Below are 9924 nucleotides of genomic sequence, written 5' to 3' on the forward strand. Positions count from 1 at the left end.
ATCAGCCAGAACATTATGACCACCTACGTAACAGCCGGTATGTCCACCTGTGGCACGGATAACAGCGGCGAAGCGTTGTGGCACGGAAGCAACGAGGCCTTGGTAGGTCGCTGGAGGGAGCTGACACCACATGTGCACGCACAAGTCGCCAAATTCGGGGCAGGAGACGATGAGCTCTGAATCACGTTCAATCACATCCCAGATGGGTTCGATCGGGTTCAGATGTGCCGAGTTGGTGGGGAGGGCTGGCAGCACATCAATTGCAACTCCCCAGTGTGTTCTTCGAACAATTCCACCATAATTTTGGCCTTGGGACACGGCGTACTATCTTGTTGAAAAATGCCAGTGCAGTCGGGAAACATGATCGTCCTGAACGGGTGTACGTGATCTGCAACCGGTGTACAATACTCATTGACCGTCATGATGTGTTGCACGAGCTCCACTAGACCCATCGATGTCCACGTGAATGTCCCACAGCGCATACTGGAGCCGCCGTCAGCTTGTCTCTGTCCCACAGCACAGGTGTCAAGGATCGGCATGATAAAGAAGGTATCGGTTCAAATGGTTCAAATGGCTCTGAGCACTATGCGACTCAACTTCTGAGGTCATCAGTCGCCTAGAACTTAGAACTAATTAAACCTAACTAACCTAAGGACATCACACACATCCATGCCCGAGGCAGGATTCGAACCTGCGACCGTAGCGGTCACGCGGTTCCAGACTGAAGCGCCTTTAACCGCACGGCCACACAGGCCGGCCGAAGGTATCGGGATTCATCAGACCTCGCAAAGCTCTGCCACTGTGCCAACGTCCAGTCCCGATGGTCACGTGTTCATTTCAGTCGTAGTTGCCGAAGTTGTGGAGTTAATATTGGCACATGCATGGGTCGTCGGCTGCAGAGGTCCATCTTTAGGAGTGTTTGATGCTCTGTGTATTCAGGCACACTTGCACTTTGCTCAGCATTAACGTCCGATGTTAATTTTGCCGCAGTTCGTCGCCTCTGCTGTTTTACCAATCAGCCCAGCCTACGAGGTCCGACATAGGCAATGAGGGGTGGTTGCCCAACACCGCGATGTCTGAACGTGGTTTTACGTTGGTTTCGCCACATGTTGAAGACACTCACCACAGCACTCCTCGAGCACGCAGTAGGTCGTGCAGTTTCCGAAACGGTCGTGCCAAGCCTCCGGGCCATCATAATCTGCCCTCGGTGAAACTCAGATAGACCGCGCGCCTTTCCCATTCTACACAACTGACAGCACTGTCACTGGTTCTGCATGCTCTGTGCATGTGTCTGAGTAGCAGTCGTTCGTCACCAGGTGACGCAACTATGGCCTGGACGGTTTTGTATCCATAGTAGGTCGGTAATCATAATGTTGTGGCTGGCACAAATAATAAAAAAAAGTATGGAAATCCAAACAATGTTGTCGTAAAAAGGGTATGTTATGTTACGTTATATCCAGCTTGTAACATATGAAAGATTAGGATAGAGAACAGTAGGAGAGGAAAAATCTCTTTGGACCATGGGAGTAGAACTAAGTATGCTTAGGACTGCTTGTGACTTTTGGTCTAATTCCTAAACGACACTCTCTGCCATTAACACACCCCCTCCTATCGCCCTCCCCATTCTCCTTCTCTCCCCTACCACCATTTCTATTTAGTCTTTTAAATATGCAAATCGAAGTGCCTCTAAACCAACACATATATTTAGCCCACTCATAACTCAGTTGGCGATGCCCACATCATCAACACACTTATGTTTAGGCAAATCCGGCTCACAAATTCTGTATCGAAAACAGAAAATCTGGAAAAATTTGCCAATATTGTCCTATTAAACTGCACACGGTATAACGTTTCATCTCTTTAGCCCCCCATCATGCGAAAATTCCATTAAAGTTGGTGATGGCGTAAATATGTCCGACGCATGGAGACATTATCTACACCTACACCTACACAGATACTCTGCAAGCCACTGTACGGCGCGTGACGGAGAATATCCTGTACCACGCCTAGTCATTTTCTTTCCTGTTTCACTCGGAAATCGAGCGGGGGAAGAACGACTGTCTGTATGCTTCCGTATAAGCCCTAATTTCTCGTATCTTCGTATTCCTTACAGGCAATATATATTGGCGGAAGTAGAATCGTTTGTCAGTCAGCTTCAAATGCCGGTTCTCCAAACTTTCTCAACTGTTTCGCGAAAAGAACGTCGCTATCCCTCCGGAGATTCCCATTTGAGTTCCCGAAGCATCATCGTAACATTTACACGTTGTTCGAACCTACCGCTAACAAATCTAGCAGGACGCCTCTGAATTGTTTCGAAGTATTCCTTCACTCCGACCTGGTACAGATCCCAAACAGTCCAGCAGTCCTCAAGAATAGGTCGCTCTAGCGTCCTATATACGGTCTCCTTTACAGGTGAACCACTCTTTCCTAAAATTCTCCGAATGAACCGAAGTCCATTCGCCTTCCCTACCACAGTTCTCACCTGCTCGTTCCGTTTCATATCTCTTTGCAACGTTACTCCTAGATATTTAAGCGACTTGGGTGTGTCAAGCAGGACACTGTATTCAAACATTACAGATTTGATCTTGGTACTCATCCGCGTTATGCAACTAGTAATTACCGATACAGCACGAGAATGATGTTGCGGCCATCCCATCCCTGCCATGGGAAGAAGATCTGTGATTGGCCTAGCTGCAAGAAACTGGTGTAGCTTAGGGAGGAGTTGATAAATATCATTAAACGAGCTGATATGGAAATAAAATACTGAGCTGTGACTGAGCCAAATTGTGTTAACTTAGAACTCTCTGATAGGCATATTTGCAAGAAATTAAGTATAAAGGGAGGCATGAGTTGGAAGGGGGAGGGAGAGGGAAGTGGTTAAGGACGGAGATCGTTGCTTAGAAAAGTGGAGGAGTACGTGTAAGAAATCATTCACGAAAGAGGATCGTACAAACATACCGTCGTCTGACTGTCGTACGGACTCCCACATGGACGACACGGAAATTGGCATCTGTGGTGTAGAGAGACAACTGAGAGAATTAAAACATGTAAGTCACCACGTCCAGAAGGAATCCCAATTCAGCTTTACAGACAGCACTTTGCGTCACTGGCCTCTGCATTTATGGCGAATCTCTCGCCCCGCGGAAAGTCCCACGTGAATGGAAAAAAAGCACAGGTGACCCTGGTATATACGAAAAGTAAAAGAACTGATCCTCATATTACAGACTAATATCCTTAACATCGGTTTGGTGCAGGATTTGTAAACATATTCTCAGTCCGAATAGACAAATTTTGAGACAGGAAACCTTCTGTTCACAAATCGGCACGAATTTAAAAAGCATGGCTCAACTTGCCCTTTCTTTACATGATATCCTACATACCATGGATGGAGGGCAAAAGGCACAATCCATATTCTTAGATTTCCGGAAAGCATTTGACACGGTACCCCACTGCAGAATGCTTACGATGGTACGAGCCTACGGTTTGGGTTTCCAGATATGTGGGTGGCTCGAATACATTTTAAACAATAGTATTCAGTACGTGGTCCTCGATGGCAATGGTTCAGCAGAAACGACGAAAGTGCAATGGGATTGCTTTTATTCTCTATATACATAAATGACCTAATGGACAGAGTGAGCAGCAATTTATGGCTATTTGCTGATGACGCTGTGGTGTGTACGAAGGTGTCGTCGTTGAGTGACTATAGGAGTATGTGACTTAGATAAAATTTCTAGTTGGAATTATGAATCTGTGCTTGCTCTATATGTAGAAAAATGAAAGTTAATTCGGATGAGTAGGAAAAAACAATCGTGTAACTTTCAAATACAGCATTAGTAGTGTGCAGCTTGACAGTCATTTCGATTCATCTAGACGTAACGTTACCAAGCGATGTAAGTGGACTGAGTACGTCTGGTTGGTAGTAGGGAAGGCGAATGGTCCCTTCGTTTTGTTTGGAGAATTTTGGGAAAGTGTAGCTCATCCATAAAGGTGAAGTCGTATAGAACGATAGTGCGACCCATTCTTGAGTACGGTTCAAGTGTTTGTGATCCCAATCAGGTAGGATTAAAGGATGACATCGAAGCAATTCAGTGGCGGCCTGCTAGATTTGTTACTGCTTGGTTCGATCAGCACGCAAATATTGCGGAAATAATTCGTGACTTCAAATGGGAAGCAGTGGAGAGAAGACGATGCTCTTTCCACAAGTCACTACTGCGCAGATTTAGAAAACCGGCATTTGAGGTCGACTGCAGAGCGATTCTACTGCTGTCAACGTAAATTTCGCGTGAAGACCACGAAGATAAGACATGAAAAATTAGGGCTCATACGGAGGCATATGGACAGTCGCTTTCTATTTGCGATTGCAACAAAAGAGGTAATGACTAGTGGTGGTACAAGGTAGCCTCCGCCATGCACCGTGCGGTAGCTTTCTGAGTGTGTTTGTAAATACAGATGTCATATGTTACCTCAGCATGTAGGTAACCTGTCGGTCAAAGATCAAATCTGATCCAAAGAGTACTTTGTTCTCCTTCCGCAGCCCAAGGAGTACTGAGATACAATACTGACAACAAGGAAACTTTTATTCAGAAGCAATGATCTTACATCAGTGTTTGCTATCGATCTATGAACGATGATAGTAATGGCTTCATGTGAATTATGTAATAACATTTTTATATACGGTTTGCTTTAGAGATGCACTGAGCTTTTCAAGAAACCTTCCAAGAAATGTAAATTCCATTGGCCTTTCCGACTATTGCTTTTAGATGTTAGTCTCTCTTCGTCTTCTAGTGTTATCACTTAATATTTAGATGATTTAATGGTCTGCAGAAATGTACCACTAAGATGATAGTACGGTAACAGCGGCTTCTTTCTCTTCGTAATGGATATTATCTTGCATTTATCCACATTTATAGATAATTGCTATTGATTAAAACATTTGGAAATTTAGTCAAAATCTTCTGGATTTCCTCACGATTGTGAGACGATAATGTAGTTGAAGTGTCGAGCGTACTTCAGAAGTCTAAGCAAAATTCAGAGTGGCATAGTAGAGCTGTTTTGGAAAAACACAGCATTGTGGTGGAAACGCACACAATTTTCGATCACTCCCCAAAAGTGTAGTTACCAAGTGCTAGAAGAACATCTGCTCCGTTATGCAGTAATGACTGTATTAGTCCCCTCTAGTAGCTGACAAACCGAATGTAGATGGATTGGAATATATTTTGTTACTCAACTGACCTATTAAATGTTTTCTCCCAGTACAGTTAAAGAGATTGTTTAGCTGGTTGGTACAAACATTAACCAAATTTACACGCAGTCTCTAAGTGAGGAGAGAATTTCAGAGAAATGATTGTCAAAGTGCCACTTTGCTTATAAACTTCTAGATAAAATTATTTTCCGTGTCACAGAAATCATATTCGTTTTCCTACTAGGATGGGGTTGTCATGAAGATTTAGTTATCATACCTAAAAAATAAAATTACCTGACTCATTTTTTGTGTGTTCGCTGATACATGTCAGCAGTCCTTGTACACACCGATACAGTACCGTAGCAAGCCGCTAGAGGATACAAAACAAACCTGCGCAACCCATTGGTAAAGTGGGGTATCGTGCGGTAATTCGTTTCCTACAGCAGCGGAAATGCTGCAGTCGTGTCACGACAGTGCAGATGGTTTCTCTAGTGCTCTAGCGTGATAACCGCCAAATAAAACAGATGAAATAAAACACAACGTAAAATTTATCATTGCAGAATTGTGAAGTGTCACTACACTTTTTAGGTAGTATGTGACGGGCTAGAAGTAATATTGACAATAAATGAAAAAAAATGAAAATTGTCATTGACTGGTGGCCGTGTCAGTGCGACCCGAATGTGTATGTCTTCTTTTTCTCCTTCGTAGCGTGCTATGTATTTTCCTGCTGTGTCATTTTTCAGTGTATCCATTGTCTGTGGTTAGTTACTATTTAATCCCCTCATCTCTTTCTTGATCTACCTATTGATCTTTTTCCTATTGGTCGATAATTCATTACTATTTCAGGCATTGTTTTGATTCATTCCTGTGACATCTCTCCCTTTATTCCTACAGCCCTCGATTTGTTTATTTGTGCTTCCAAGTCCTAGTTCTTGTCCGACTGCCTTACTCATTATTATGTCAGATAGCCTATAGTCTGTTGCTCTTGTTAAAAAAAAAAAAAAAAACATTTCCGCAGTTTGTATTCTTCGTTCAATTCCAGCTCTTACTGCTCAGTTGTCACTATCATGAAGTATAGGTAGCATCTCATTACTCTGCAGAATTATTTTGCAGAACTTTATTGGGATATCTTTCCTCACCTTTCTACTGGTTGTTATGTATTTCAACCTACTAATATAATTCAATCTTTCAGTTGTTTCCGTACGTCTTTCTCGTTTGTGAAGGACATAGTGTTTCTCAGGAAGCTGAATTCATTCACTTTCTCTATTTTCTGGTCGTTTATTACTATTTCGCTTGAGCTTAAAAAGCCATGACTCTCGTTCTTTCGGTCGGGAATGTAAAGTTATAACTCTTGGCAGTAATGTTTAACTGCTTTTATTCTTTAATCACGGCAATCTTTATGATAACAATTACTGTTAACATTGTATTGTATATAATTACTTCACAAACTTCACGGACTTTTATGTGATCAGTCTCTTAGTGTCTTATGTACCTAATGATGTCACAGCTTTTTATAACAAGTGGCATTTATTTCTCTCCTGTAGTAATAATTGTAGCAATTTTAACACAGCTAATTCTTAATTTTATTATCAACATCCGAAGAAAGCCAATAGTGTGGATTTTTAGCTCTTTTGTGTGATTAATCATAACATTTCTTTTGCAACCACCTTACACATGAGATATGATTATGCTGTAAGATAACAGATACCGTTTCTGTTAAATTTTACTTAATTACTTCACTACATGTTGTATAAGTATTCATTTACTGTGATACCTGTGGAATGACAATCCAACTTTGTGTGATTTCTGTCATCTGTTACCTCGTTATGGTGCACAGTTCTTATTTACTCATTGTTCGTATCTAATTTTCTAATTGTTTGAATGCAATTTTTAATTATTATTAACCCTTTAGCATCATTTCTGCACCAAAGGTTTTGTTCTTACTTGTAACGATTATAATCTCACAATTGATTTATCGCACTGTACTGACGCCAAGTACTATGTTTTCGTGTTTATCTCTGTTTGTTCAGTGGCCCTGTTCGCACAGTTTACCGTACGCAGCATAAGTGTATGCTCGGCATATTAGTCGACCACGATACTATTGCACCTGGGAGTGGGGACGCTTCAGTCGGCTTTTAATGAGTTTCTAGCGTGATACGAGGGTTGGGACTTAAATGTGGAAGGCGTAGTATACCGTTAGCAGAGGCTGTTCTGTTGATGGTGCGAATGGAGTGGTCTACTGCCTGTCGAATCTCTGGAACAGTTCTGAAGCGAAAGCCACGAAGTGGTTCCTTCATATTCGGAATCAAATCAAAGTCACAAGGTCTTAAGTCCGGGGAGTATGGTGGATGGTACAGTACTTCCCAGTCCCATTGACCGAACAGAGTAGCCACAGCTTGCGCTGTATGCGTCCGCGCATTGTCGTGCAAAATGATGGGTGGGTTGCGCAGAAAGTGTCGCCGGTTCTTTCGCAAAGCTAGTCGCAGGTTCAAATGGCTCTGACCACTATGGGACTTAACTTCTGAGGTCATCAGTCCCCTAGAACTTAGAACTACTTAAACCTAACTAACCTAAGGACATCACACACATCCATGCCGTAGGCAAGATTCGAGCCTGCGACCGTAGCGATCGCGCGGTTGCAGACTGTCTCGCCTAGAACCGCTCGGCCACTTCGACCGGCTGGTCGCAGGTGATGCTCCAAAAACGAACAGTAATACTGTGCATTGATGGTCTGCCTTGGAGGAACGTAATTCGTTAGGATAATACCATCACAGTCGTACACGAGAATCACCATAACTTTAGACCGCTCCATTCACACGTTCAACAGAACAGGCTCTGCTAACGGTATACTACGCCTTGCACATCGCTGACAACGGATTCTACACAACGCTGGTGACTACTTTGAAGGACAGTGACAGGTGGAAACATGTAACTGTTTTGTATCGGTTGTGAAAGTTGCCACAATTTAAGCTCCAACCTTCGTATTTCACGAGGACACACTGAAGCGCTTCATAATATATGCACAACTGTCTTTAAATCATTCACAGTGCGATGCATTTTCCTTAGTCACCACTGTACTTGTTTACTGTAACGTCACCACGTGTTTCCAATAACGGCCGCAGGAGGACAAGTGTAATAATATCGTGGTCGGGTAGTACTTCCACCAGACGGTTGGCAGAATATTCATGATCATTGTTTACAGATTTTGTCTTCATCGTTACATACGACAATCAGACCATTTATATCATGATACTGGCACAGCTCGGCGAGGATCTTATATGAGACTGTTGGTAGCGTCAGTTGCTTATTTTATTCTTTAAGATACTACAGCTTTCGCGTAATTTCTTGGTTTTGTTTACCTGCAGGCAAGCTGATGATGTTCTAAGAATAAAGCCGGTCGTGGTACAATAAATATATAATACAGCTGTGGTGATTTTCATTTATCATTAATATGAATCAAAATTTAATTTACGCAGCTTTTTGAAGCAAGTGCTTGATATCAGCTATAAGATGGTGATCAGGAGAAAAGTTTTCATTATATAATTTCATTTGTTAGTTTGGATGAGAAACTCTATTTACCTTCATCCATTGTCTCAACACATCGTCAATATACAGGTTGGCGCACGAAATGTCATCATTTTGAATTTGGATGAACACTTTACTGTCGAGAGGAATTCAAAGTATCATATAGTACCATGGAAAACACTCTGGAGAGTCGTTCTAACTCACTCTCCTCCCGCACAGGCCATGTACGCTCAAAGGTACCGACTGGCCGCCATGTCATCCTCAGTTCACAGGCGTCATCGGATGCGGAAATGGGGGCGCATGTGGTCAGCACACCGCTCTCCCGGCCGTATGTCAGTTTACGAGACCGGAGCCGCTACTCCTCAATCAAGTAGCTCCTCGCCGGCCGGAGTGGCAGTGCGGTTCTATGCGCTACAGTCTGGAACCGTGCGACCGCTACGGTCGCAGGTTCGAATTCTGTCTCGGGCATGGATGTGTGTGATGTCCTTAGGTTAGTTAGGTTTAATTAGTTCTAAGTTCTAGGCGACTGATGACCTCAGAAGTTAAGTCTCATAGTACTCAGAGCCAAGTAGCTCCTCAGTTTGCTTCACAAGGGCTAAGTGCACCCCGCTTGCCAACAGCGCTCGGCATACCGGATGGTCGCCCATCCAAGTGCTAGCCCAGCCCGACAGCGCTTAACTGCAGTGATCTGACGGGAACCGGTGTTACCACTGCGGCAAGGCTGTTGGCTTGTTCTAACTCAGCACACGCGTAATGTTCACCATTTTGATTCCTATCTTCCTGTACACGAACACTGACTTTAGCGATAACCCTACGGCACGTGTCTTCTGCGCTTTCACATCGAGCTTGAAGAATAAGGCGTCTGAGCTCCATCAAATCTTCTGGGCGTTTCGAGAAAATCGTTTAATTTATGCACCCCCAAAGAAAGAAGTGACATAGGTTGAGGTTCGGATTATTGGAGGGGCAAAATTGTCCGTAATTGATAAGACCAGTAAATCTGAGTGAAATGAGCCCCATATTGAAATGCTCGTGTAAGAGATCCAACACATTGTTTGCAGTATGTGGCCTGTTGGGCGTGTTGAAGGGGAACGCAGTAGCAAGAAGCTGTCGAACGAAATTATTGCGGAGCATGCTCAAATAACGCGCACTGTTCAGTTTTTTCAAAGAAGAAAGGTCCAATATTTCAGTGACTGAAATCTGTGACCCACACCGTAATC

The 9924-nt window shown here is 43.3% G+C and overlaps 1 pseudogene; it reads right to left on the minus strand.

Annotated features, from left to right (window-relative positions):
- Positions 1-9318: 9318 nt before the first annotated feature.
- On the minus strand, positions 9319-9436 carry LOC124616926 (annotated as a pseudogene).
- Between the last annotated feature and the right edge of the window lie 488 nt (positions 9437-9924).

This window comes from Schistocerca americana, chromosome 5 (assembly GCF_021461395.2).
Source record: "Schistocerca americana isolate TAMUIC-IGC-003095 chromosome 5, iqSchAmer2.1, whole genome shotgun sequence".
In the NCBI taxonomy this organism is placed as follows: Eukaryota; Metazoa; Arthropoda; class Insecta; order Orthoptera; family Acrididae; genus Schistocerca; species Schistocerca americana.